A 27,979-nucleotide genomic window follows, 5' to 3' on the forward strand; every position below is an offset into this window, starting at 1 on the left:
TAAAATTGCAATTACACTCGTCCTGGGAAATCCCTCCTGAGTCAAACCCTGAACTCGCTGGCGATGATAAGGGGTGCAGCTGGTGGTCATGCAAGATACGTCACACATTACTTTGATAAATTCCCGTGTTATGAACGATGGCACGTGTGCTAGTAGACTGCTCTTCTCCACAATTAAAGTTATGGTATTCTGCGCGGTACAGCACGGGCTATAATGATAGTAGGAGTCTGAAATTTCGTAGATATGCTAACTAAGCAATGCGCTCGCGAATTATGCCACAAAGCTATTAGTTCCAACTTTTGCCACCAGGCGAAAATATGGCGCTGTAAGCAATGGTAGCAGTCAGAGAAAAAGGGCAGGAAAGATCAAACACATGATAACGTTGGTTCTGGGAGGTTTATTAGCATTCATGATTACAAACACTGTTCAATATGGCCTCCGAACTCAGCAACATGCTGCATCCGTACCACGGCATGGTCGACAGTTGCCCGCAGCATATCGGGTGAAATCAGAGCGACATGTCGTCGTATGCTAACCTTTAGATCAGGCAGAGACCGGGCATGTCCCTGATAGGCACGAACTTTCAAATATCCCCGCAACCAGAAGTCACATGGATACAGGTCAGGGAACATCGAAGGCTACCCATCTGGAAAATGTCTAGAGATAATGCGGTCGTTACTGAAGTCTTATCGAAGAAACTCTTTCACCTGGCGAGCGATATGTAGTGTTGCCCCATCTTGCATGAAAATAACGGTGTGGTCACAGTTGCGTTCCTGCAAAGCTGGAATCACGTGTTGCACAAGGAGGTCCCTATAACGTGCAGATGTCACCGTACCTCTTCTTCGGCAGCAGGTGGATAGAATGTTTTATTCCAACGAAGCCGGTCCACATGATGCACTGTGTGCAAAGAACCTGCCTCCCCGAGCACTCAGTGAATATCTTGAGAGGTACAGGGCCGTGGATGGCTGCTTGTCGGAGATAATCCGATACAGAGGATTTTCATTCCATCATCATTGTACCAGAAGTCATCCTTGGCAGGCTAAACCGTAGTCATGGCATATCGGAGTTAGCACCTGCAATAAAGACAGAAAAAAAATGTAAGTACTCATTGTTAAATATCTAAATAACAAATACAGGTATCCACAACACGAACCACTTATATTATATAAAATGTGCTATTTTTTAACTTTTTTAATGGCCCTTCAAAGTATACTCCTACTCCTACGTTACGTCGAAGTTGGGTACTCGCAATATTCACACCATTTCCAGCTACATCATTCTAAAACACAATGACGTTCCGGATATCGTTACATCACTAACCGCGACTCTAAATGGGACAATGAAAGCTTCTGTAATTATTTTTCTCAGTGAAAGCAGTTTTTTAGAAAAGCTTCAAGCACTTGATTTACTTCTGCCCGTGGTAAGTGATTCTTCTTTGGGCTTCTGAGCATCAAGCTAAAAAACAAGCATACACATAGATTATAATAAATACTGCAAGCCACTGCAGTATTATCATAGCCGGGCTGAGTGGCTCAGACGGTTGAGGCGCTGGCCTTCTGACCCTAACTTGGCAAGTTCGATCCTGGCTCAGTCCGGTGGTATTTGAAGGTGCTTAAATACGTCAGTCTCGTGACGGTAGATTTACTGGCACGTAAAAGAACTCCTGCGGGACAAACTTCGGGCACCTCGGCGTCTCCGAAAACCGTTAAAAGTAGTTAGTGGGACGTAAAACAAATAACATTATTAGTATCATCATATAACTCTGCGCTCACTTCATTTCTAGCGACGCTGTTTGAGAATCCACCCAACCTTCGATATCTCATTTCTGGTGCGAGTGTAACGCAGAATAAATTGCAATGATACTTCAAAAATGTGTTAATAATGATGTGTTTACGTCCCACCAACTTCTTTTACGGTTTTCGGAGACGCCGAGGTGCCGAAATTTCATCCCGCAGAAGTTCGTTTACGTACCAGTAAATCTATCGACACGGGGCTGACGTATCTGATCACCTTCAGATACCACCAGACTGAGTCAGGATCGAACCTGCCAAATTGGACTCAGAAAGCCTTAACCGTAAGAACCACTCTGCACAGCTCAAAAATTTGTTCCATGTCCTTACATTGCTATACATTTTAAGAAATACGGAAATGTCGGATGTTTGTCCTGCAGGAGATCTTAAACGTACTGGAAGCCAACGATGCAGAATTGTCGCACATAAAGACCGTCCTCAGCCGGGCTGAATACTCAGCATACAATTGGCACTAACCACTTCTGTTTCATAACTGTAGTCACACCTAATTATTTTAATAATAATAATAATAATAATAATAATAATAATAATAATAATAATAATAATAATAATAATTCAGAAAAAGCAGGTCGTACAAGGAGCAGATACTTAATCTGTAAACAATAAAACCGGGCATAACTATCAGGAACAAGAACTACGTCATAATCTTTGTGGATTTCAGTAAAGCTTATGACTCAATAGATAGAACTTCCTTATTCTTACTGTGGAGGAATTCGGAGAAGCTTCAACGTCAATCAATATAATCAGAGATATTCTCACGGACACAAGGTCTAAAGTGAAATTCATGGGAGAGATATGATGATGATGATTATTATTATTATTATTGTTGTTGTTTAAAGGGGCCTAACAGCTAGGTCATAGGCCCTAATGGTACGAGGTGCAACGTGATGACACGGTAATTAAAACAAAAAATGTATCCACTGAATGAAATATAAAACGAATGATGAAAAATGACCATGAATCCAAAACAATCAGTGGATCCAATTACGATACCTTTTTTATTCTGAGATGATGCTTGTTATAAAAAGGGCCCAAAATCCAGGTCACCGGCCACTCATAACGGTACTGATCACTGCTAAAGCAGAACCATGGTGTTCCTCCTATAGTGGTACTAATCACAGGTAACGTACATCCATGGTGTTTCTCGTATGGTGGTACTAATCACAAGTACTGTAGAACCATGGTATGTCACACACAATGGTACCACTCGCAGATACACAAACCCGTGGTGTTTCGCATATAAGGACACTAAGAAACGCAGACCCATGTTGTTTCTCACATAGTGGAACTAATCACGGGCGCCGGTATTTCCGTGATTTTCCTCGCTTAGTGGAACTAATCACAGGCCACGAATACTCATGGTGTCGCTCACATAGTGGTACTAATCATAGGCAATGCAGACCTACGGTGTATCACACATTATGGTAACGCCACAGGCAACAAACACCCGTGGCGTTTCTCACACAGTGGCACTAATCACAGGCAACGTAGACCCATGGGTCTCATGAAGTGGTACTACTCATAGGTAACGCAGGCCCATTCTGAACACAGTGGAACCGACCAGTGAAATACACAGAATGACACTTATCACAAGCAACGCCCAGAGCCGTAGTGTTTCTCGCATAATTCTACTGCTCCTATGTAATGTAGACTGATAGAATTCCTCGCAAGGTGGTGCTAGTCGCAAGTAACGTTGACCCATGATGTTCCGCACGTAATGGTACTAATCACAAGCAGTCTCATGGTTCTAATGTCATCACCACTTGGTCGTCCCTTTTAGTCGCCTCTTACGGCAGGCAGGGGATACCGCGGGTGAATTCTTAGTCTGCGTCCACCACCCACAGTGGGTGGAGAGAACTCATGACAATTTCCAATTAATACGGGTGTAATAATAATAATAATAATAATAATAATAATAATAGCAATAATCGTATGGCCTCAGTTACGTGTGCAGACATTTCAATCTGAAGTCATCTGGCTGCCTGCTCGTCAATTTCGACGTTCCAGTTTACTCTAGGACCACTAGATGGCAGACCGAGTAAACCGAAACTCTCTTGGGCGTCTATGGCTGAGATTTAATGAATTTTGTCGGGTAAACACCAAACGTGTCACCAGAGATCTTTTACATGGAGTGTGGAATGGACTTTTTTCCGCCCTTCAAAAACCCGACTATCTCTGCTGGATTTGAACCCGCTATCTTGACATCCGGAGGCCGAAACACTACCACTGATCGACAGAGGCAGCTAATACTGGTGTGATACAGGGGGAAGTATTGTCCCTGATTCATTTTCTTTTAACCGTGGCTTGGAAAAGGTAATGAGAGTATGCGAAAAAAAAAGCTGAAAGAGGAATCCACCATGAGATAAGGCTAGGGTCGAAATGTAAACGGTAAGTAAAAATTGTTTAGCCTTCGCTGTCTATATTGCAATTTTTTCCGAGATTGTACACTTATCCACGTAAATCTCTTGAAAGAAATTCCAGAGAAAGTTGGATTTCAGATATCTTTTGAGGAGACCAAATTTATGGCTAACACTGGAAATTCACCTACAGGGTAGACAGGGTAGACACGGTAGAAAAGTTTAAGTACTCGAGGTGAGGGGGGTGTAACTCAAATTAATGGTCTAGAAAAAGAAGCAATTAAATCAAGAGCTAAGAAATTGAAACAAGCTTACCAACTGACCAGATAGCTATAATAAGAAGTCTCTCCATCGAAACTAATATCAGGCACTACAACACGGTAATTATGCCAGGTCTCTATGCTACAGCATAATAATAATAATAATAATAATAATAATAATAATAATAATAATAATAATAATAATAATAATAGGTGCCCAGTCTCACACCAGTATTAATTGGAAATTCCCCTGAGATTTCTCCCATGTATTACACTTTAGACTGTGTCCGTGAGAGTATCTCTGATTATATTGATTGGCTTTGGATCTAGTCCGAGTTCCTCCAGAATGTGAAATAAGGAAGTTCTATCTATTGAATCATAAGCACTCCTGAAATCCACGAAGATTATGACGTAGATATTGCTCCTGATCATTATGCCCCGGATTATTATTTTCAGAATAAGTATTTGTTCCGTGCGCGAACTGCCTTTTCTGAACTATTATTATGTCTCCATGAAAACAGGAGAAAAAGGAAAGAAACATTCTACGGAAAATCTGGGGCCCATTAAAGACTGAAAATAGGGAGTTCAGATACAGGAAGAATGCAAAAATAAAGAAAATAAAAGAATGTCTAATACGAACAGGAAGAGGGGAGATACGTTCTTTAGTCACATGAGGATGGATAATGCCAGATTCACAAAACACATTTTTAATCATGTTTACCCGAGTAAGAATGGCAATCAGTAGGTGCAAAGTATGAAGAGAGATATGGCAGAGATGGGAATAACAGCAGATATAATACATGGCAGAACAACGTTTAGGAGATGGATATAAAATTTCAAGGGTTTCCAGGGGAAAGAAAAGAAGTAACGGAATAACATCTGGACCGAAGAGAGGAGGAAAAAAACACAGTGAGATAAGAAAGGACTATTGTAAAGCAATAAAGGAAGCAGGAAACAAGCCGAAATGAATGCAGTGGGTTATTTTACGTGGTCCTAAGGTGGCCAAAACCGATCAAAGAAATAATAATAATAATAATAATAATAATAATAATAATAATAATAATAATAATAATAATAATAACACGTCTTATCTGGCGACCTGTCTGACAGCATGGAGTACAGGAGATTTATTTAAGATGGATCTAACTTCCTCTCTAAAAATGTTTCAAATGTAGTCCGGTGCCCCGCTGAGACCCCTCCTCCTGCGTTTAATATCACCGTTGGCGTCCATCAAGGTTCAGCTCTTTCTCCACTACTATTCGTCCTCTGCAAGGGCACAGGAAAGAACGATATACAATCCCCTCATCCCTGGACGCTTCTGTATGAAGACTACGAACGAACTGTATTACCTCATCTGGATAGTGCTTTCTCACACTCGGAGCCATATTATTCTGCACAACGTCGAAATATTGGTCCGATGCGAGACGGCCATCTATCCGGTGAAACACTCCAGCCCCATCAGATGATGTCCACCCCCAACAAGAGACAGATATGCGGTCAAGCTGAGCACTCGGCTGTACAGCCGCTCGGGTAAGTATTCGTTCATCTATCCCTTTCATATACTGAACACCAAAAATGCACCACAAAGCTTAAGGTATGTTCAGAAACGAAAACGCGGTGAATAATGCAATTATATACTTACAATAATAACGGCAGAATATACCATCTTGCACGTCAATAGTCTTTACTTATTCTTCTTTCCTAGCGTTTAGTCCCGCATAGGTGCAGGGTCCGCTTTACGTCAATACTCTTCAATAAACAATAATGAGTATGGGTGGGCTAGGAGAATGGCAACGCAAAAGTATTCGTCCGCCTTGTGCACTGACTTGTATAACGATCAGAGCATTGAGGAAGTCAAGACACATCACCGTCAGTCAATCAGTAATACAGACAGTATCCGTGAGTCAACATCTAGTGCATGCCCCGAGTACAATGGTTAAGATAAGACAACGAACTATTGTCGAATGCAAACGAATTATCCATCTCCACCAAACTGGTGATTCTTCAAGAGTAATTGCTGAGAAAACAGGAATACCACAAACTACAGTCGCAAGTATCATTCAGTGATTCGAGAGCAGTGCATCTGTACTCAACAGAGCAGGAACTGGGCGGCCAAAGGAAGCTGACAGCACGAGAACAGCGAAGTATTATACGCACCGTCCAGCACAATCTCCATATGTGTGTGTGTGTGTGTGTGTGTGTGTGTGTGTGTGTGTACCGAGCTCGATAGCTGCAGTCGCGTAAGTGCGGCCAGTATCCAGTATTCGGAGATAGTAGGTTCGAACCCCACTGTCGGCAGCCCTGAAAATGGTTGTCCGTGGTTTCCCATTTTCACACCACGCAAATGCTGGGACTGTCCCTTAAGGCCACGGACGCTTCCTTCCCATTCCTAGCCCCTAGCCCTTTCCTGTCCCATCGTCGCCATAAGACCTATCTGTGTCGGTGAGACGTAAAGCAACTTGCCAAAAAAAAAAAAAAAAAAACCACCTCCATGTGTGCTTCGAACAGTTGCACAAACCTCCAATGGGAAGAACATAAGTACCGACACCGTACGATGTGGTTACATCACCGTTACATAGAGCTCGTTTGCAGGGGTGTACAAGCAGCAAGAAGCCCTGGATAAGTGAGGTGAACCGCAAGAAGAGGTTCTCGTTCGCAAAAGAGTTCGTTAGGAAGCCACCGGCGTTTGTAGAAACGCGTGTTTACTGACAAGAACAAATTCTGCGTATCTGATTACTCTGGAAAGCGACGTGTATAAAAAAAGAAGAACGCCGAGCTCCAATTTCAAAATCTGCAACCAACCGTAAAATATGGGAGAGGTTCCATAATGGTATGGGGGTGTATATCGGCGGATGGGTAGGTAACTGCCATATAATACTTGAACGGTTGAATAAGGTGCTGTATTTGAATATATTAAAGCAACACTTAACACTCAGCGTAGCAAAATTAGGTCTTGATAGTGGGTACTACTTCCAGGAAGATAATGACCCTAAGCACACTGTCCGGGTTGTTAAGGAATGGCTACTCTACAATACACCACATATGCTACAGACACCACCCCAGTCTCCAGACTTATAACCCATAGAGTACTTACGGCCGAAATTAAAATGTAAACTGAGCAAATAAAGAAGCTCTGAAGCAATACTTCATGGAAGAATGGTACAAAATAGGCCCGGAAGTGACGAAACAACAGCTGGTGACATCCATGCCGAAACGTCTTCAAGCCGTAATTGCTTCTAAAGGACGTTCTACGCGCTACTGTTACTTAGGGAATGACTGTACACTCCTTCAGTTCTTATTGTGGACGAATACTTTTGCAACGTGACTTTTCTGCAAGCAGTGAGATTGTTTTATATTTGCTCCAAATGCCAGTGCTTAGTGTGCTATACATTATGTTCTCAGATGTTCAGATGTTAAATAAAACATACTATTTGACTACAATTAACTTCTTTATGGTATTGGTGCTATTGACTATTGTCTTCACATGACGTGCGCGGACGAATACTTATGCGAACAGCTGTATGTCGGACTCCCGAGTTCGATTCCCGGCCGAGTTGGAGATTTTAACCTTCTTTGGTTAATTTCATTGGCCCGGAGGCTGGGTGTATGTAACGGTAATGTAACCACATCGTACGGTGTCGGTACTTATGTTCTTCCCATTGGAGGTTTGTGCAACTGTTCGAAGCACACATGGAGGTGGTCTTTTTTTTGCAAGTTGCTTTACGTCGCACCGACACAGATAGGTCTTATGGCGACGATGGGACATGAAAGGGCTAGGAATGGGAAGGAAGCGTCCGTGGCCTTAATTAAGGTACAGCCCCAGCATTTGCCTGGTGTGAAAATGGGAAACCACGGAAAACCATTTTCAGGGCCGCCGACAGTGGGGTTCGAATCTACTATCTCCCGAATACTGGATACTGGCCGCACTTAAGCGACTGCAGCTATCGAGCTCGGTACACGCACGCACGCACACACACACACACACACACACACACACACATATGGAGATTGTGCTGGACGGTGCGTACAATACTTCGCTGTTCTCGTGCTGTCAGCTTCCTTTGGCCGCACAGTTCTTGTTCTGTTGAGTACAGATGCACTGCTCTCGAATCGAAGGTCAGTACGCTGACTTCAGCCAACGAGTCGGTCTGCTCAGTAATGGAAACCACTGAATAGTACTGGAGCGCAATGTTCCAGATATAATTGTCAATGTGTGGTGCAGTTGGACATCAACCAGACTAGCGGGGTGGTTATTGGGCCATACAGAGGAGCAATATTCAGTTGGTGAATATACTATTGCTAGAGCAGTTGTTCGTAATGTACACGCATCTGCGCTCCATGAAGTACCAGCTAGTCTACCCAGCAAGTTGTTACGGCTTTTAAGCTTAGCAGTCAGCTTTACAAGATGGCGTCGATAGGTTAAGGAGCTGTCTAAAGTTACATCCAGATACTTTGGATTGGTATTACACTGTAGTGTGTGGTTTTCCAACCTGATCGTAGGCTGATAGTTCGCTGTCCTGTTATTTAGGTGGAACGTAGCTATCTCTGCCTTTAGTGCACTAGGTTTCAGACGCCATATTTTGAAATAAATATCCATCTTGTCAAGGTCTTGGGATAGAATGTCTTCCGCCTCATTGAAGTATGTTCTTTGTACGGCGAGGTTGATATCGTCCGCATAAATGAACTTGCGAGATACGGTTTCTGGGATATCATGGAAACATAAGTTGAGGACAATGGGAGAGAAGACCGATCCCTGTGGCAAGCCATTATTCAATTTATGGAATCTGCTACGGACATGTTCTGTATGAATCTGGAAAAATCTGTTACTGACCATATTTTTATCAGGGTGAAAATTTTTAGACATGGTATAGCCCTGATGAGTTTCAGGAGAAGGCCTTCTTTCCAAACGGTGCCATAAGCAGCCGTAAGATTAAGGAACACAGATAGATTTTACATTTTCATCTCGAATCATGTTTCGAGGAAGGAAGTCAAGGCGAAAACCTCGATCATTCCGGAAACCAGCTTGCTCAAGTGGAATAAGGTGTTCAATTGCAGGAGCTATTCTATTGAGGAACAGTCTTTCTAGAAGCTTATATGTAACACTTAGTAGAGCTATGGGTCTAAAGCTTTGAGGTGATTTGGGATCCTTTCCTGGTTTCAAGATAGCAATAATTTTAGCTGTCTTGAATATAAGAGGCAAGCGGCCCGATTGCAGAACATTACTGAAGAAAGAAGCAAGCCAACATTTGGTTGCTGGACCACAGTTCTTTGTAAGTCCTAGGTAGCCTATATGCCATCAAGTCCTACAGCTTTACTATTTCCGAGTATGTTCAAACCTTTTTGTGCCTCCTCTGAAGGAAATGGACGTGTATACTGGTCATTTGGCTGGGTGTCTTGTTTTCTCTTAGTTCCGATTTAACCTGCTAGGGAATATCCCCTGAAACCCGCGATGTTGAAACGAGGTGATTAGCTATGTTTTCCACATTAATTGAGGAGCGATTTCTTGATGGTGTGGAAGGTGGATCGTGCTCGCGGTTGAGAGACCATACAGTTGTTACCCACTTCTTCTCTTCTAGCCCTATCTAGAGATTTCAGGAGTTCGATTGTTTTCTCTTGACTACATTCTTCCTCTTATTCATCGAACAAGCGACTGGTTTCCTCATTCCAACCTCGAATGTAATTCTTCCGATAGCCTCGAGGAATGTTTTCATGCGGCTGAATTTTTTAGTCCAACAAACCTCCCGTAATTTTCTGAAGTTGGAGCTATCCATCTAATATTGGCATCTGTGTGTAATACATACGCGTTACAATAAGTTTTTTGAAAATTCCAGCGAGGTTTAGGTATAGACCTAATAACAGGTATCTGCAGGCCTATTTTGTAAATTATGGGTCTATGCTGACTTCGAGGGAAAATTTTTAGTGCCTGCCTATGTACTGGGAAAGTTGTCATGAGATTGGAAAAAACGAAACAGAGATCGGGTGAATAGTTTTTATTCCAACGGCCAGAGTGGAATGTCCCTATGTCCTTAGCATCGTAGACTAGTTCAAGGTCTATCTTGTCCATCCATTCTAGAAGTCTGTTTCCACTCTCATCACACTCATCATATCCCCATAAACTGTGGTGGCTGTAAAGTCTCCAATGATAGTTATTTTCTGTAGGCACCACCACGATGGGTTCTGGCCAATTGACTGTAGATGGCTTATATACATTGGTTATCACAACATTCTGCAGTTGTATAGACGAGGAGAAAGTTTGATTCACAACATTTTCAAGTAGATCATAGTTCACTAGATCTTTCCCGACCAAAGTGGTAATGCCAAACTAATGGTTATTTACTGCTATTACTAAATGGTATCCTGGAATTTTACCCCTACAATTCAGTTAGAGGTCATCTTCTGCATGAGTTTCCTGAAGCACGACTACATCCACGGAGTGATCCTGAAGGATTTTGGATAAGTATTCACTTGTTGCCTTCCTGATGCCTTCGATGTTTAGATGGCAGATTGTTAACCGAGAGCCGAAGGTACGGGTATGGAAATGCGAGTCCTCGGGAGGACTGTTTTTATTATTAGTTGATATCTCGATTGTCATAACCGTGAGGCGCAGTAGGGTAGTACGGCGGCATCTTCCTGTTGTTAATGATTCAAGTGAACTGGACACGGGAATGTAATATAATGTCGTCTGTTTTTCTAACGTTGACGAGAGTTGCATTTAGAGACGTTGTAGACAACGAGCTTTTCTCTTTCATGCGGTGAAGCCACAAATTAATTACGAGGTGCCTGGAAAGGAGCTCTTCAATTAGCGATTCTCACATAAAATATTTTATTATATTTTATTTAGTGTTCGAAATGCTGGCCATCAACGGCAATGCACATCTGCAGTCTCTTCTCGAGAGATGTCATAGACTGCAGAATGTTCCTACATATTGTAGCACATGCTGTGATGATATGGCGTTTGAGGTCATCTCGGCTATCCATGCGTTCGCAGGACATGCGTTACTCAATGAAAAGGTGCACTATGTCAATACCTACTCCGCTACCTAACAGAATTCCTCCAACGTAAAAAAATATAATATTCGTGAACTTTATAAATACAATAAGAAAGCTTTGGTAAAATGTTGTTCTTCACTCCTCAGTTTACAGGAAGGCTACTGTATTCTCAAAACAAAGACAATAATGCTTTAGTCAAGTTTCTTTCTAACCAACACCACTATTTTAAAAATACACATCGCAAAAAGAAAAATAGAATGTCACGGATGCAATGCAATAATGAAGTTCCAGAATAGTGTTTACTGTATCAAAGAGAGACACAACCCGGCAACTTGAACGTTTACAAACTTCTGCCAATATCTAACGCAAATAAACAGTAATAACGAAACGGTTACAATTTACGTTTTTAATTTTTATTTTTAAACTAAGGTCTTTCCTTCTTCACTCTGCCTTATTATGGCCTCCTCTGGAATTGTTCAGATCTCTGACACGTTGTGGCATGCTTGGGATCCGCGCACTGACGTCATCTTGAGGAAGAAGGTCCCAGTCTATCTGGGCAACTCTAATGAGGATTTCGGGAGTCTATGAAGGTCGTGGAGATAAAAAAAAAAAACATCTGTTTTCAACCTGTCCCATGCACACTCGATGGATAACCGGATAATTCATCGGTATAACGCTGGGCAGTTAAAAGTCTTTTGAATCGGTATCAAAGGTGTACGACGGCCATGCATAATCCCAGCACAAAACATTACACCACCACCTCCAAAGCATGCACCTCTTGTACATGCTGATACTTTCCAACACGCCATTTATGTCTCCACGCCTTTGTCGTCGTGTGTCTGGCCTAAGTAATATCCGTGTTTCATCTGTAAACATGTCATCACATTATGCCATTCATCCAACCCCCAATTATGTTGGCTAGACTGACGGAAGGTCGACCGAGGATGATAGCGCTACGTCAAGATCGGCACATCCGCGTAACAGCGCGGAAGAGACCAACTTCCCCTCTCCTCTCAACATAATCACGATTCTCTAGTTGAACAAGTCGAATCAGTCGAAATTACCTTAATTGGGCACTATGAAGCCTACCGATTACAATTTGTGCAGATACACGTACCCCTTTACCCTCAACAAGTCATCTCGTAACTGCTGAGCAGTCGAAGTTGGTCTCCTCCGCACTGTTACGCGGATGTGCCGATGTTGACGTGGCACTATCATCCTCGGTTGACCTTCCCTCAGTCTATCAGTCACATCATCGGCCTCACGGCATCTTTTCCACGTTTTTCACACTGAACTTTAGCTAATCCCTGCGAGGCGATATTGCTGCTTGTATGTGTACACCCTAAATCAATGCCACAAGTCTGACGGTAAAATTGGAAAATACGCACTGCACATGCATATGAAGCGCAAACACTAGCTGAACCTCGTACTGCACTGCATACACTCTTCAAATGAAATGGCTTAGTATACCACAGACACAACACAGACCATAGACTGCGACATCTGCTGTACTGTAAACAAGCAATTCAATTACATGTGTGTACACAGTGCTCTCTGTCACATAACGTGCTTAATCCAAAATATTCCGAACTTTTTTGAGGTATTAAACTTCCTTTTATTGTCTTTAGTTCACCTGTCATAAAACACGTTCAAAATCTAAGGAGTGCATCACATTATATTTACAAGATATGCTTGTACTGTACATAGATACATTACCAATGGCATGGCGAGGATCAAAACAAGGATGTAGCATGCGTGTCAACAAGACCTTGTGCCAGCATACGGTCTGATACGGCAAGACCAGCGCCCACTCCCAGCCACTAAAATCGCAATCTGAATTATTACTGATATTTCGAAAAGTAATTCTCAGATGTATGAATTGATTACATGCCTCAATTTTTAACAGTTTGAAATTTTATACTATGGGCAGAAATAACTATAGTTTCAGTTAAAAAATAAAAATAAATAAAGCTGGTGTCGGTATCTCCGTCACCAGTAACTCCACGGAAAAATGCGGAACAACGTTTCACGAGTCCCTTAATAGTTATAGATACGAAAACAGAATGTCGATATCTTCAATGGATTAGAAGTTATTTCACTGTAATATCTTAGGTGAATAACCCCGTACAGAGATGCTCTAACCGGAACAATATGAACTTAGGTGGTGGATATGAAAAACTGAATGTTTCAGGAGGAGGTACAGTTCTACGGGCAATCAGAGCACACAACAATGCAGGCCTAACAAAGGCACTATTAATTTAAACGATTCTCATTACAATTATATTTTTCGGAAGTAGTAATTATATAACTCTGCAACGTAGAGATTTTCCACTTCCTCCCCCCCCCCCCGTTTTTTTCTCCCAAAGAATAATGGTTTTATAGCTATTGTTGACAGCAGGTCACCATTACTCGCCCTACATTAAGGGGAATTTTGTGGAAGTGATTAAATTGTGGCTCAGACGATGGAGGTTTCTGAGCCTTAGATGGTAGGTTCGATCCCAGCTCCGTCCAGCAGTATATGAAGGTGTCAAATACGCCGACCTGCTATTGAATGAGGAATAGTACTGACTCTGCGAAATTACCAGCAGTTTAAACATTACTATGACGTGAAAAATACTTTCTAAAAAAAAACATTCTTATCTTAAAACATCAAACATGAGTTCCTCCGGGATACTTGAAGGTAACGATGCATGAAAAATTTCAATGAATGCATGTGTCAAGATATGTTTCTTCCTAGTGCAAGTTACATAACAGAGGAAAACGACAGCTAACGTCCTGTTAAAATTTGCGTTTCTATATCTCCTTTAACCATATACTCAAGCTGGTATCACTGTTTCATGCTTGTGAAGGTTATAAGTATATTAACTATCTGCTGATCATCGTAGGTCTTTTACATTATTCCTTTTCTTTGCTAGTTGCTTTATGTCGCACCGACAGATATATCTTATGGCGACGAAGGGATGGGAAAGGCCTCGGAATGGGAAGGAAGCGACCATGGCCTTAATTAAGGTACAGCCCCAGCATTTGCCTGGTGTGAAAATGGGAAACAACGGAAAACCATCTTCAGGGCTGCCGACAGTGGGATTCGAACTCACTATCTCCCGATTACTGGATAATGGCCGCACTTAAGCGACTGCAGCTATCGAGCTCGGTTACATTATTCCTTAAACTAACGATATTATACTCGGTCGCAAGCGTTTTCAATTTCAACAAAACTCGGGAAGGCATTCTCGAGTCATGGCATTTAATGATTAGTGTTCTTATGAGAATTATTACTTAATACAGCCCTACCTTACCAAGTTATAATTTACGGAATCCTGTAGAGTACATGACGCAATTCCAAATAAACGTCGATAACATTTTATATGGTTGTGCGCACTTTTCTATAATTAGCTAATTTCTCCCCTTTTGACCGTGCTAATATATTACCGTATTTGCATTAATTTAGTTTTAACAATTTTCAGGAACTTGGCGATTTCTGCATTTTGATACACAGCTGAAATAAAAGTCACCTGATCGCGAAGGGAAATACAGGCTGAAAGAGAAGAATAAATATGCTGAAGGGAAACTATTTCTAAGGAAAGAAGACATGGAAGAAAATAAGAAGACACTGAACTACTGTATCAAAGGAAAGAACTCACTGACAATGCACTAGAATTAGAAGAAGAATGTCCCACTCGTTGGCTGAATGGTCAGCGTACTGGCCGAGAGGACATCTATGGAATAAGGGTAAATAATTTGAAGAATTTGAGAGTGAGAGAGAGAAAACGCTAGTGCGTGATCTTGAAATTCGACTAAAAGCCTTAAAAATGATATGACCTCGTTAGTAGAATTTATAGAAAAAGAAATTCCCCTAAGCAACATAGCCAAAGGATGAGGCAAACTACTGAACCCAGGTGACATAGGTAACGGCCTAGAAGGTTCGGAAGTCTCAGACATAGTATTATTTAAAAAGAAAGGTGGAATTGATGTACGACGATCAGACGCGTTCTCTAATTGGGCAGAAGTTTGTTGAGTTGTCACAGATTTTCTACATTCTACATTCTTGGAAGAATCTTCCTCACTCACGATGTTTATCACAGTGGCTTGGTCGGTTTTGGGAGCAGCTACCCCAGACAACAATTGACTAACTTTATTTGACATTTTTGATAGATAGATAGATAGATGATCAACTACATTACTCGCCTCCTTCTTTTAACTTTAGAGACAATAGATCGCTAACCCTGTTATAAAAATGGAACAGTCTAGCCTGCACTCTTTTGCCTGCACTCTTTTAAGTTGATTAGGAGATGGATCACTCACTTCAATAAAACTAACTACAGATGCTAGTTCAGTGGTATTGTCGGTGATAGTGGAGAGAAATTCATCAATTTCTTTCTCCCCCAAAGTTGGGATACAAATTGATAATCCTAATGATTCTTTAACCCTCGAAGTGCTATCGTCTCACTAGGAGACGATTCGGATCCCAGCTGAAGTGCTATCGTCTCGCAGTGAAACGATTCGTAAGAATTTAATTTCGCAGCGAGAATATTCCTAAAATTGATTGTTATACCGATTTTAGGAGTTATATTGATTTTACTGCGAGATGATAGCACTTCAGCTGGGATCCGAATCGTCTCGTAGTGAGACGATAGCACTTCGAGGGTTAAGTTTGGTGGTATCTGCCGAACCGTGCCTCCAGATTGAACATTTCTAATTAGTAATTCATAAATTAATTCCTCCTTGCGCAAATACGTATACATATTTCTCTAGATATTTATCTTCTTCTTCTTCTTGAAAGGTTTGGTAACTCGGAAGCATATTTTGTGCGGGCATCAAGACGACGCTATCAGCAACAAACCTGGATGCTGAACTGACCTACATTAAGTGCCACTTCTGTGGAATACCAGACGCCAACACCAGGCAAGGCAAGAAACAAATTATCGAGCAGGTGGCTGTGCGATTTGGGTCACGTAGCTATCAGTTTGTATTCGGGAGATAGTGGGTTCGAACCCCACTGTTGCCAGCCCTGAAGATGGTATTCGTGGTTTCCCATTTACACACCAGGCAAATGCTGGAGCTGTACCTTATTTAAGGTACTCCTAGTCCTCCCCTAGCCCATCGTCGCCATAAGACCTACCTGTACCGGTACGACATAAAGCAAACTGAAAAAAAAAAAAAAAAAAAACTGTTACCATTGTTAAATTTTCAAAATTGGGGAAGTCCCAGATGGCATACGCCTGCAGTGAATATCAGACTAATTCGTGTGCTCGAGTACATGCAGAAGGGGAAGAAGAAACGTAGAATGTAGAAGGGGATTCATTCAGGAACTCAAGTACAAGAAACCCTTGAATAAAGTGCTGAAATTCAATTATGTCCAATGTTTTCAAGTGATGAATAAAATAAGTTTATTTCGTAAAAAAAAATAATATTCTATGACGAAACAAGAATAAGTCATAATATGGAGTAATGTAAGTACACTGGAAATTACAAGTGGAATGAAGCATCACATATTTCAATGTTCTATAATCTTGTCTTGTTACTTCATTTGTACCCATATCTTTTTTTTTTTTTTTTTTTTTTGCTATTGGCTTTACGTCGCACCGACACAGATAGGTCCTGTGGCGGCGATGGGACAGGGAAGGGTTAGGAGTTGGAAGGAAGCGGCCGTGGCCTTAATTAAGGTACAGCCCCAGCATTTGCCTGGTGTGAAAATGGGAAACCACGGAAAACCACCTTCAGGGCTGCCGACAGTGGGGTTCGAACCACCTATCTCCCGAATAATGGATACTGGCCGCACTTAAGCGACTGCAGCTATCGAGCTCGGTTACCCATATCTTGATTTTAGTACCATTTTCACAGCCTTATTTATACAACTTGGGTGACTATAAATCTGCGCCCTACTGAACAGGTATCCTGAGTCGGAGCTTATTCGATGTTCTTTTCCACGTCTCCTCTAACCACCAGCACCACGCACTCTTAAGTACTGACCACTCCCAAAATTGCGCAGCTTTGAAGATCTTTTCTTCATGAACTCCTGGAACTCCAAGAAATAAAATACACTCAGAATCTTTAAAGGCGCAAGTAATATCTTACGCTTCAAAAGAAAAGGGGAGAGCAAATTAGCCTCAGTTTACTGCCCACGTCCTTGTAGCCCAGTCTTAGCGTATCCTAGCAACTAGCGAAACCAAAACAAATTCCACCCCAACACTCACTCACTACGGTATTATGGAAATAATCTGTCACGGGAATTCGTGCAGCTCGGGGAAAACAAGGGGGTAACAGCCTTTTTACGAAAGTAGTCAATTTGTAAATAGCGAGCACCACACGCTGTACGTAGTTTTTTTATGATACGTATAATTCATGTATTTGTTTACCCTACATTTATACTTCACCAAATCCCTCAAAGACATCTCCTAATTTGGTAACATATGGTTAAATCCAATGGGAGTAATCAGTGCATTCGTGCTGCCGGGCTGAGTACTCTAGCTTCGTGTCGGTAGATTTACTGGGGGTAAAATAACTCATCAGTGACAACATTCTGGCACCCCGACGTCTAAGTAAACCTTAAAAGAATAGTGACCGGGCGAGTTGGCCGTGCGCGTAGAGGCGCGCGGCTGTGAGCTTGCATCCGGGAGATAGTAGGTTCGAATCCCACTATCGGCAGCCCTGAAAATGGTTTTCCGTGGTTTCCCATTTTCACACCAGGCAAATGCTGGGGCTGTACCTTAATTAAGGCCACGGCCGCTTCCTTCCAACTCCTTGTCCTTTCCTATCCCATCGTCGCCATAAGACCTATCTGTGTCGGTGCGACGTAAAGCCCCTAGTAAAAAAAAAGAATAGTGGAGCGTAAAACCAGTAAGATTATTATTATTATCATCTTATATGCCAGCCTCGTGATGGGATAGTGTGCTTGTGCTTCCCTGTTTCCAAATTGCCCTGGGTTCGGATTCGATTCAAAGTCCATCGAAGGATTTTAATAGGGGGATGAAAGCTAGATCGGGATTTATTCAGCCTCCTGAGACCAAGTGAGGAGCTGTGTAGGATGAGAGGCAGCGGATTTGGTCATGAAATCCAAGCAAAACGGCTGAGGATGCCCTAACGCTGACTACGTAGCATTGAAATATCTGCAGGCCATCAGACTGGGTAGCAGTTGTCTTCAGAGGTTAAGGCTGTGAGTGAGCAGTATGTGTTATCTTTGACATGTTCATATTTACTTTACATATTGTACATCGATATCCGTGTATTTAATTTTTGCATCTTGTTTTATGGAAGGAAATGGGAGTAAAATGAGCATTTTAATTTTTGAAATGGAGTCATAGATGTTTAATGTATTCATAAGAAATAATCTAGCCAGAAACAGGTGTGCGCTAGCATCTGATCATCAGCTAAACGCGAAAGAAATGTATCATCGCAATCGGGGTGAAAGTATAATTTCAAGCCTTCATCTAATTTCGAAATATGATAGCGAAGAGAACTGAAGGTCACAAAAAAGATGTCTACATACCCTTAATATCCCTTACGTGTTTGAAAACTGCCTGGAGAGCGCAAATGAGGAAACTTCGCCCTAAGTTGCTCAAGTTCAGGATGTACTTTCATGACCAACACGCACACAACTATAACATTTTCGTATGAGAAGTTTTCTCATGGAGCGAATTTTGAAGTAATTGGCAGAAAGCTATTAGCTCTCTTTGCATACATAATTGAATGGAAACATAAAAAAGTAATACAGTCGGCTTTCCCACACATCTCGAGGCTGAATTATTCCTAGATAATAGGTAATTTTAGAAGAACGATAAGGGTTTAATTGGACTTACCATGCCACGTAATTCTGGGGGAAAAGGAAGATATATCCCTCATCAATGAGGAGATAAGGACGTATTTCTAGATAATATTATAACATCCACATATTAAATTTTCTTCGAATCTGAATTCATGGAATATATAATCTTGATGCTGGACACAGTCATTTTTAATGATAGTATTAATACAGTTATGGCCCACTCTTGAGGATAATTATATCCTTCTATTTAGTGATTAGTGGCAGTGAAGAAAACATAGAGTATTAATAATGACGTGGTTAAAACAGAATCTTAAGCAAGTCCTTGCATAAAGAACACGCCTACAAAGGGTACGTGTATGCTTGACTTCAGATAGGGTCTATTGCCTTGTGAAGGCATGGATTAAGGTATGACAGTTTAAAATTATTTTTAACAACAGTTCTTTAATTAAAATTCGATCACAGATGATTCATAAGCTACAGTCTTCTGGTGTCGAAACGAACTGTATTTATTATTGGCACCAAGTAAAAAAAACAACAAATTGAAAGAATGTGATAATGAACAAGGACGACTGCCACTGGACAGAAATGCATACCGGTTGGCTTTATGTTAGGGAATAATAATAATAATAATAATAATAATAATAATAATAATAATAATAATAATAACAATAATAATGGCGCGTGGCCTCCGGAGCGGCCTTGGCGTAGGTCTTGCGAGTTAATGCCAACGCGCAACGTTTAGGTCTGCGACGATGGGCCCTATCTAAGATGAAATCTAATGTTAAAGACGGCACAAAAATCCAGTTCTTGAGCCGGTGAAAGCCGGCCCCGCAGTGTAGGGGTAGCGTGCCTGCCTCTTACCCAGAGGCATCGGGTTCGATTCCCAGGCAGGTCAGAGGTTTTTACCTGCATCTGAGGGCTGGTTCGAGGTCCACTCAGCCTACGTGATTATAATTGAGGAACTATCTGACGGTAAGATGGCGACCCCGGTCTAGAAAGCCAAGAATAACGGCCGAGAGGATCCGCCGTGCTGACCACACGACACCTCTTAATCTGCAGGCCTTCGGGGGGCAGAGCAGGCCATGGTAGGCCATGGGCCCATGGCCCTTCTGGGCTCTTGCGCCATGGGGTTTGGGAGGGGGGAGGGGAGGCAGTGGAAGCAACCCAGTCAGAAATTGAGTCCGGAATCCCTTGAGCTAAAGATCAGAATGCTAACCAGTTAGCCGTCGAGCCGGACATTTTAGGCCATGAAGACAACTCTCCATATTCTTCTTTCGCTGCTTTCTCCGCTCTCTGCTAGAGTCGCGGGTGTGAACTGTGAGGCACATGTGAATTTCGACCCGTTTAATGGGGACGTTTGCGCAGCATAATCGGACGTCGATATCACTCCAGAAATCGGCAATGGTAGTCACTGTTAACGGCTTGTCCCTCAGGCACAGCTTGCGTAAGAATAACACCCTCGTAGTCGTATGCCACAAGCAGCACAAGCTTCACCCGACTGGGTTCCGATCGAAATTTCTGTGGACGTACCGAATCTGGGTGACGCCGTTCATTGGATTGACGCTTTAATTCATGCTCGTGGCTCGTGTCCACGTCTCATCAACGGCGACAATACGCTGCAGAAATGCGACTCCGTTGCGGTATGTGTCCAGGTGGATGCCAGCCAGTGCATACCGGTGCCATTTCTGTACGTCGGTGAGTTGATGTGCAACCCAACGGGACCAATTTTCCTCGTGTTAAGACATTTTGTTAGTATGTGCCCGAGACCAACCTCTAGGGACAATTCCCGGACAGTCCATCGATGGTCTACGGAAACGAGACCACTCACGATGTCAATCTGATCTTAAGGAATGGACGACCGACCTCTGCGATGTAGATCCCCAGCCTCATTCCGACCCACACGAAACTCCTTGACCCACCGTACAATCGCCCTATTCGGTAATGCCTTCTCGTCACAGACCTCACGAAATACCCGGTAACGTTCTGATGCATTTTTTGCCACGGGCAACCTCGATTTTAATCCGCAAACGCTGATCACCTTTTGAAAACATGGTTTAGAGCGGTGAAATCGACACTCTTCACTTCAACGCCACACAGCAACAACACTCCCAACTGGATGCCCGTCAAATGCACACTACAGATCGACAACAGCTCCACCTGACCGCTCCCATATCCTATTTGCGCATGCCCCATCTCCTGCAAGTGTCTGGACTACGTTGCCACTACTTTATTTACAGCCCCCGTATATACTCTTATAGAGTGCGTTTCTCGATATTGTAATAATAATGCTAATTGCTTTACGTCTCACTAACTACTACGGATTTCGGAGACGCTGAGGTGCCGGAATTTTGTCCTGCAGGAGTTCTTTTACGTGCCAGTAAGTCTACCGACACGAGGCTGACATATTTGAGCACCTTCAAATATCACCGGACTGAGCCAGGATCGAACCTGCCAAGTTGGGGTCAGAAGGCCAGCGCCTCAACCGTCCGAGCAAATCAGCCCGGCTTTCTTTCTCGATATTGTGTTACTTTTATGGCTGTGTTAAGTGTGGGTATGTAATTGCTTGACACAAGCACCGGGGAGAGATTCGACGGGGTCTAAAATGATGTCATACCAGTATATTATCAAGATGTCCGGCTCTTTGGCTGAACGGTAAGCGTAGTCACCTTCGGTTCAGAGGGCTCCGGGTTCGATTCCCAGCCGGGTCGGCACTTGAACCTTAAATGGTTAATTCACCTGTCTCAGGGGCTGGGTATTTATACTATCCCCGACAACCCTGCAACTGGCACACCACATCTAACACTACCATCCCCTACAATAACACGCAGTTTTCCACACACGGCAGATGCCGCCCAACCTCGTCGGAGGGTCTGCCTTACAAGGGATGGACCAGGCTAGCAATAGCCACACGAAATTAATATATTATAAGGATAAGAGAAGGAGTGAACAATATAATAAGCATGATCGTTATGAGCAAAGAACTCGGACTTCTGAAACAGCATCTCCACAGGAGCGGGCCTTTTTGTTGTATCACCTGAGTTCAGATAGTGAGTAATAAAAATTCCATACAAACAAAAAGATATCAGGAGAGAAAGGACGTAAAACTTAACTCAAATTTGCGTTTATCTGAAATGAAAATATTATCGAACATTGCAAAATCATGGGCATTCGTATAATGAGATTCACAATGCTTGTTAATGTTTTTGTCTCAAATAATAATTTTAAAGTTGCTAGGGAAACTACCAACACAAGGCCATACATGTTCAAACCCTGTCGTTACTGCAGTTGTTGTTACCTACAGAGACATGTTTTTTAAAGCCTTACGCCATGGTATAGAGATTAAGCATAACACTTTACCATTCGACTGGTAGTTAAATTTCCAGCTTTCCCATGAATTTAAACTTATAGTGAATCATAATCTCTCACTCATAATTTCAAAGCTTAAAATGTCCCAAGAACCCATCAGCCTGGCTCCAAATAAGGTCACAGATGCTGAATGAGTCTTAAATAAGTGAAAATAATACTAAATTCTTGAATATATTATACACGCAAGTTTATTTCGAAATCCTCATAATCCTGTGAAAATGGTGAAATTTTGTTTTAACTCGCCAGCCAGCGGTCACAGTTCAATAACCAGCCTATTTTATTTTAATTCATCACTATCATGCCCCGCCATGTCCTATGGAAAGTAACGGCCATGGCCCATTTGTCAAAAACCATCCCGATATTCCCCTGGCAATGAACTGTAAATCATCAGAAAATCAAGGACGCCGTAGGGACTTTTTTTTTAAGTTTAAAACACATTTGCCTTCCCAGTTTTGTTACCAAGATACATTTATGATAGTAGTAAACGAGAGAGAGAGTTCAGGACTGAACTCTGTGAAGTCCATGCTCAGAAGCTACCTACGAACATCGACCGACTTACCTTTTTTATCTCATTCTTAAAGGCTTGCCATCAAAGTTATACATCCTATAAGCTTACTGATTGTAAATAATAATAATAATAATAATAATAATAATAATAATAATAATAATAATAATAATAATAATAATAATAATTGGCTAAATAGTTAGCGTACTGGCCTTTGGTCCAGGGGTCCTGAGTTCGATCACCGAACGGCTCGTGGATTTTAACCTAAATTAATTACCCTATCTCGGGGAGAGGGTGTGTGTGCCGTCTTCAACATTAGATTTCGTCATGCATAGGGCCCCGTCTCACACACATGCAGATGGCCTATAGGCGTCAGTTCGAAACACCTGCATCCAGCCTCTCCGGAGGCCAAATGCCATTATCATCATTACAATGTGCGGCCTGCAAGTCCTTATCGTTATCCTGGCGACTTGCACGTAAAAACTGACACTCTGCTCTTGATTTTGATGGTGGTGGTGGTGGTGGTTGTAAAGAGTAAGTACAACTGGTCAACCATCCTCTCTTAATACTAATCACCAAGAGTAAATGTCTTCTCAGCTTGTGCAGATGGGGGTCAAAGTACCTCATGGGGATCACTGTAAGTGGCTACGTGTTATATAAGGAAAGATCTTCATTGGAGTAATCACATTAAATAAAGATTATAGATCTCTTCACATGATTATGAGGGTATTTAGAGGCTGTATTAATGCAAAGGAGAGGGCGTAGAAGTCAGTGGTAGAGTACGGCCCCTATGTATGGGACCCTCACCAGGATTCGCGTATTTAGCGTATGACTTTTGGTACGGGGAGTGTCAGAGGAGATGTTCGGCTCGGCAGGTGCTAGTCTTTCTATTTTGACGTCCATGGGCGCCAATTGGCGCGTCTGGGTGTGGGATGATTACCTTATTAATTGAAAGCGGATAATTCCGAATAGGTCTCATTAAAATTTCATCAAAATCGGTTCAGTAGTTTTTAGTAAATCAACAATAATCTCAAAATTTACCTCTGCTCCCGCCAGAATATTGGGCGTGGCACGTCAAAGCAACCCAGCTCTGTAGCCCGCATGAAGTTTGTTATACGAGTTGCATTACTCACTTGATCAATGAATAAGCAAAATATCAAATAATTATTTTACCTCATGAAGATTTCTTGAAAGTGGGCCTAATTATTACATCCATGGTAATACTATTCCTGGTTTGTTTACAACTTGAGCACATGGTAGCTGGTCGAATATTCCAGATAAGGAATTATTCTGTGTTCCGCAGGCCTATTATTTTTGAGTGAAAGGACAAAGAAGAGCAATGTCACCAGAAGTAAGAAGAGGCATTTCGTACGAAACAGCATTACAGGTATTTCACAGAAAGAAGAAACCGCGCGTAGTGCCTCAAGAGGAAGATTTCTGTGGAGAATGAACCCTGATTTTCTGAAGACATTTACACCTGGGATTGTAAATAGCGCTGGATATAGCAGTATTGAACTATTTTAGAGAGTAGGATATTTTATTAACGCTTATGTTGTAATGTTTATAATGGTGAGGTGTGTTTGTAAAAAATATCAGTATTAAGGTTCGCTAGTGTCTTTAGCATAAACTACAAACATTGTGAAAGCAAGGAGTCCAGATGCAACAAATCAATTGCACAGAATAGAGTTGCGGAGATACACAGAAGAACTGTGTATGCAATGAGATATTTTGGGCATGCTTTACAGAACATCGAATATTTTTCGCGGATCTACCACCACCAGTAAAGCAGAATACGTACATGTTAATCAACAAAATTGGGAAGATTACCAGATCAACTGCTATCCGCGTGCTACGTGTCGGTCGCATCTGCTCAGAAATGTTCAAATTTTGGTCCATTATGCCTTATTCTTGTTAATAAAAATATACAACATGTGGCCATCAGGTTAAAGTGTAGGTCTATACAGTATATATATTTTGTTTAATGGTTGAATAAAATAATCCTTTTTCGTTGTTTTTACGTCACAGCGGCTCAGACAGGTCTTACAGCGACAATGGGATAGAACAGATCTAGATTTGGGAAGGAAGCGACCGTGCCCTTCATTGAGGTAAAACCAAGCATTTGTCTGGTGTAAAAATGGGAAACCGCGGAAAATCATCTTCATGGCGGCCGACAATTTACTTCGAACCCCCCATATTCTGAATGCAAGTTCCCAGCTACGCGACCCAAACCTCGCACACAATTCACTAGGTTTGAATTAAGTAATACTAAATGATAGTCTATTACTAAAATACAAATATTCCCAACTCATTTAGCTGGCAGGTAGCACACACCTATTCCCCATAAGGAAATGCCTTAATTTCAAATCGATAGATATGCGGGGAGAAAAATATGAGCAAATTCTTTCACATCGGTATTCACATGAAATTTATATCACAGCCAGAAACACTCCAGAAACACCCCCAATAATCTGCTGATGTTGTATAACTTTAGAATGCCAGCAGCGTTGATAAATTCAATTTATTTTCCCCATCAGCCGTAACTGACTGTGCACGGAGAACCCTTGCACGTTTACTAACTTTCTTGTCACGATGAAACACGAATGCAAATTGGCATACTCAAATATAATCTTGGCTGAAACTAAATATGACTAGTCTGATAATTTAAGAAATTTGGTAAACTACGGCTCTGTAGACGACTAAATCCTAATACTAGACCCAGATCTACAGTGAAGCACGTTAAAGACACGGTTTATGGAAAGACTATAAGACCACATTCAGCAAATCAAACACGGATAATATTGATCACTGGCACCTGTCCCCAGTAGTAATATCATTACTACCAACACCATTACACATTTACTAGCCATGTTTTACACTAATACGCGGGGATGATAAGTAAAGACGTTCCTAGACAGTTTGTCAACCGTAATTCTGTGACCTTGTCTGATTTGGAAATTCTACAGAAGATTTTTGATCGTCATAAAACAAATTTAAGGGAACGAACAGCTATTCATTTACAACGGCGACCTGTTTAAAAGCGCAAGAACATCTGACTCAGCCAAATGTCTCCTGCTATCATCCGCCGATAGCAGGAGCTGGCTTGTCATTGGTCAAAGTTAGAAAACTTTCGTACGAACATTTCTGTGAAAAACCGAAATCGCTCGCAGGTGCACTGGCTCCGCATTACTCACATATGATCCGTAAATGTGACGAGTAACTTTATAACTAGCTTAAGAGGCTTCTAGTGAACCAGCTGAAGCTATTGTAGAGCGATCCACGCTCAAAGAGCAAGAGATCACAAAATGACCGCCTTCATTCAAACTCTCGTCCTATCTTTTCACCCCTCTGGTCAAAAACGTTAAACAGTCGAGTTGGGGAGCAAGAGACAGTTAAAGGCAAGCAGAATGGGTGTTGAAAAGAGAAACAAAAGATACACAACATCTCAGAATGAGACCGCTTCCCCTTCTCCTCGTAACACACACCCGGAAAGAAAAGAAAAATGAGGCAATGGGACATCGGGAGGTCTAAGAAAACTACTATACACACACACATACACAGTATATGGGTGGGGGGACAATCGATCGGTCGATGTCGTAGACGTCGCAGCAAAGAAGTGGCAATCTTGAAGCTTTGGAAAAGAGCGAGTGGGTGAGGAGGAGGAGGTGGGGGTGAGGGTTTGCTACTATACTTCTCTCGCGCCCCAACGCGTCTCTCAGAAGAGAAATTAACTGCTGGAGCAGCCAGAGCGTATATAACTGTAAGGATGGTGTGGCGAAGGCTCGAGAAGAATTTCATCGTCATCACCCCCGAGGACTTATCACCCAATAGCTCTCCACAAACACTAGTAGTCTTTCTTCTTCTTTTGATTCTAGCTATTGACGCCGTCTTTTATACACTGTAGCTTCGACACCTCCATACACTCTCAGCCACAATATTTGATCTTCGGAGCATTTCATATGTTAACAACATAATTTAAACCTTCAGCATGCATAACAATGTAAAGTAACTAACTAGGCTTTCTTGTGAGTAGACCTGTCTAATATACACGACATAATAATAATAATAATAATAATAATAATAATAATAATAATAATAATAATAATAATAATAATAATAATAATAATATATTAACAAGTCGGCAGGATTGAAGGTGTTCAAATACGCCAGTCTCGTGTCGGTAGGATTACCGGCACGTAAAAGAACTCCTATGCCTTTGCTGGCAGGACCTAGTGTTTACAGTGCACTGTGTCTTCTGGTATAGGCTAGAGCAATATTGTTACTTTCATAAATCTGTCTCTGTCTTATCCTTGGCTTTGACAATATGAAAGTGACTGAGGTATGAGCGATGCTAGTAATGCCAATCCTTATGCAGCCAGTCCCTGCTATGAATGGTGTGAAAATGTTGCTCATAGGGTCGGATGGTGTATGCATTTCAGTGGGCTTGGTAGACTGATATGTAATAGCAACTCTGGCTCGGTGAGGACAGCAACGGGAAACTATCTCACTCCTCATTTACTTAGTACACCTCTTCAGTGATGCCTAGGCCATCTATGACAGCTGATGGCAGAGCTGTTGAAGATCCCACCAGCGGAATCGCTGACGGACTGAACATACATACAAAAGAATTCCTGCGAGACAAAATTTCAGCACCTCGGAGTCTCCGAAAACCATAATAGTAGTAAATCGATACAAAACCAATAACTTAATTAGTACTAAAGTACCATAATTACTCCAAGCCATCAAGAAACAACACATGCTACAACATATCAGCTTTAAAACATTGATAATGACCAGCAAACAGGAAGAGAGTACTGTGTTAATTTACTACAATATCTACTAACAGACCTACATGGCGTTAGCTATTTATGATTCAAAATACTAAATATATTCCATGTCTTCTCTGGCCGGACCTCGTGCTTACAGTGCAC

The 27,979-nt window shown here is 41.9% G+C and overlaps 1 long non-coding RNA gene across 2 annotated transcripts in view; it reads right to left on the reverse strand.

The window, feature by feature from the left end:
- Window positions 1-377: 377 nt before the first annotated feature.
- The window catches only part of LOC136879176 (uncharacterized), a 90,176-nt gene continuing 62,574 nt past the window's right edge, over window positions 378-27,979 (reverse strand). For both annotated transcript variants that reach the window (XR_010860906.2, XR_010860908.2), the window contains exon 2: window positions 378-1,073. This is a non-coding gene — a long non-coding RNA (uncharacterized lncRNA). The remainder of the gene's footprint in view (window positions 1,074-27,979) is intronic.

Source organism: Anabrus simplex, chromosome 1, assembly GCF_040414725.1.
Source record: "Anabrus simplex isolate iqAnaSimp1 chromosome 1, ASM4041472v1, whole genome shotgun sequence".
NCBI lineage: Eukaryota > Metazoa > Arthropoda > Insecta > Orthoptera > Tettigoniidae > Anabrus > Anabrus simplex.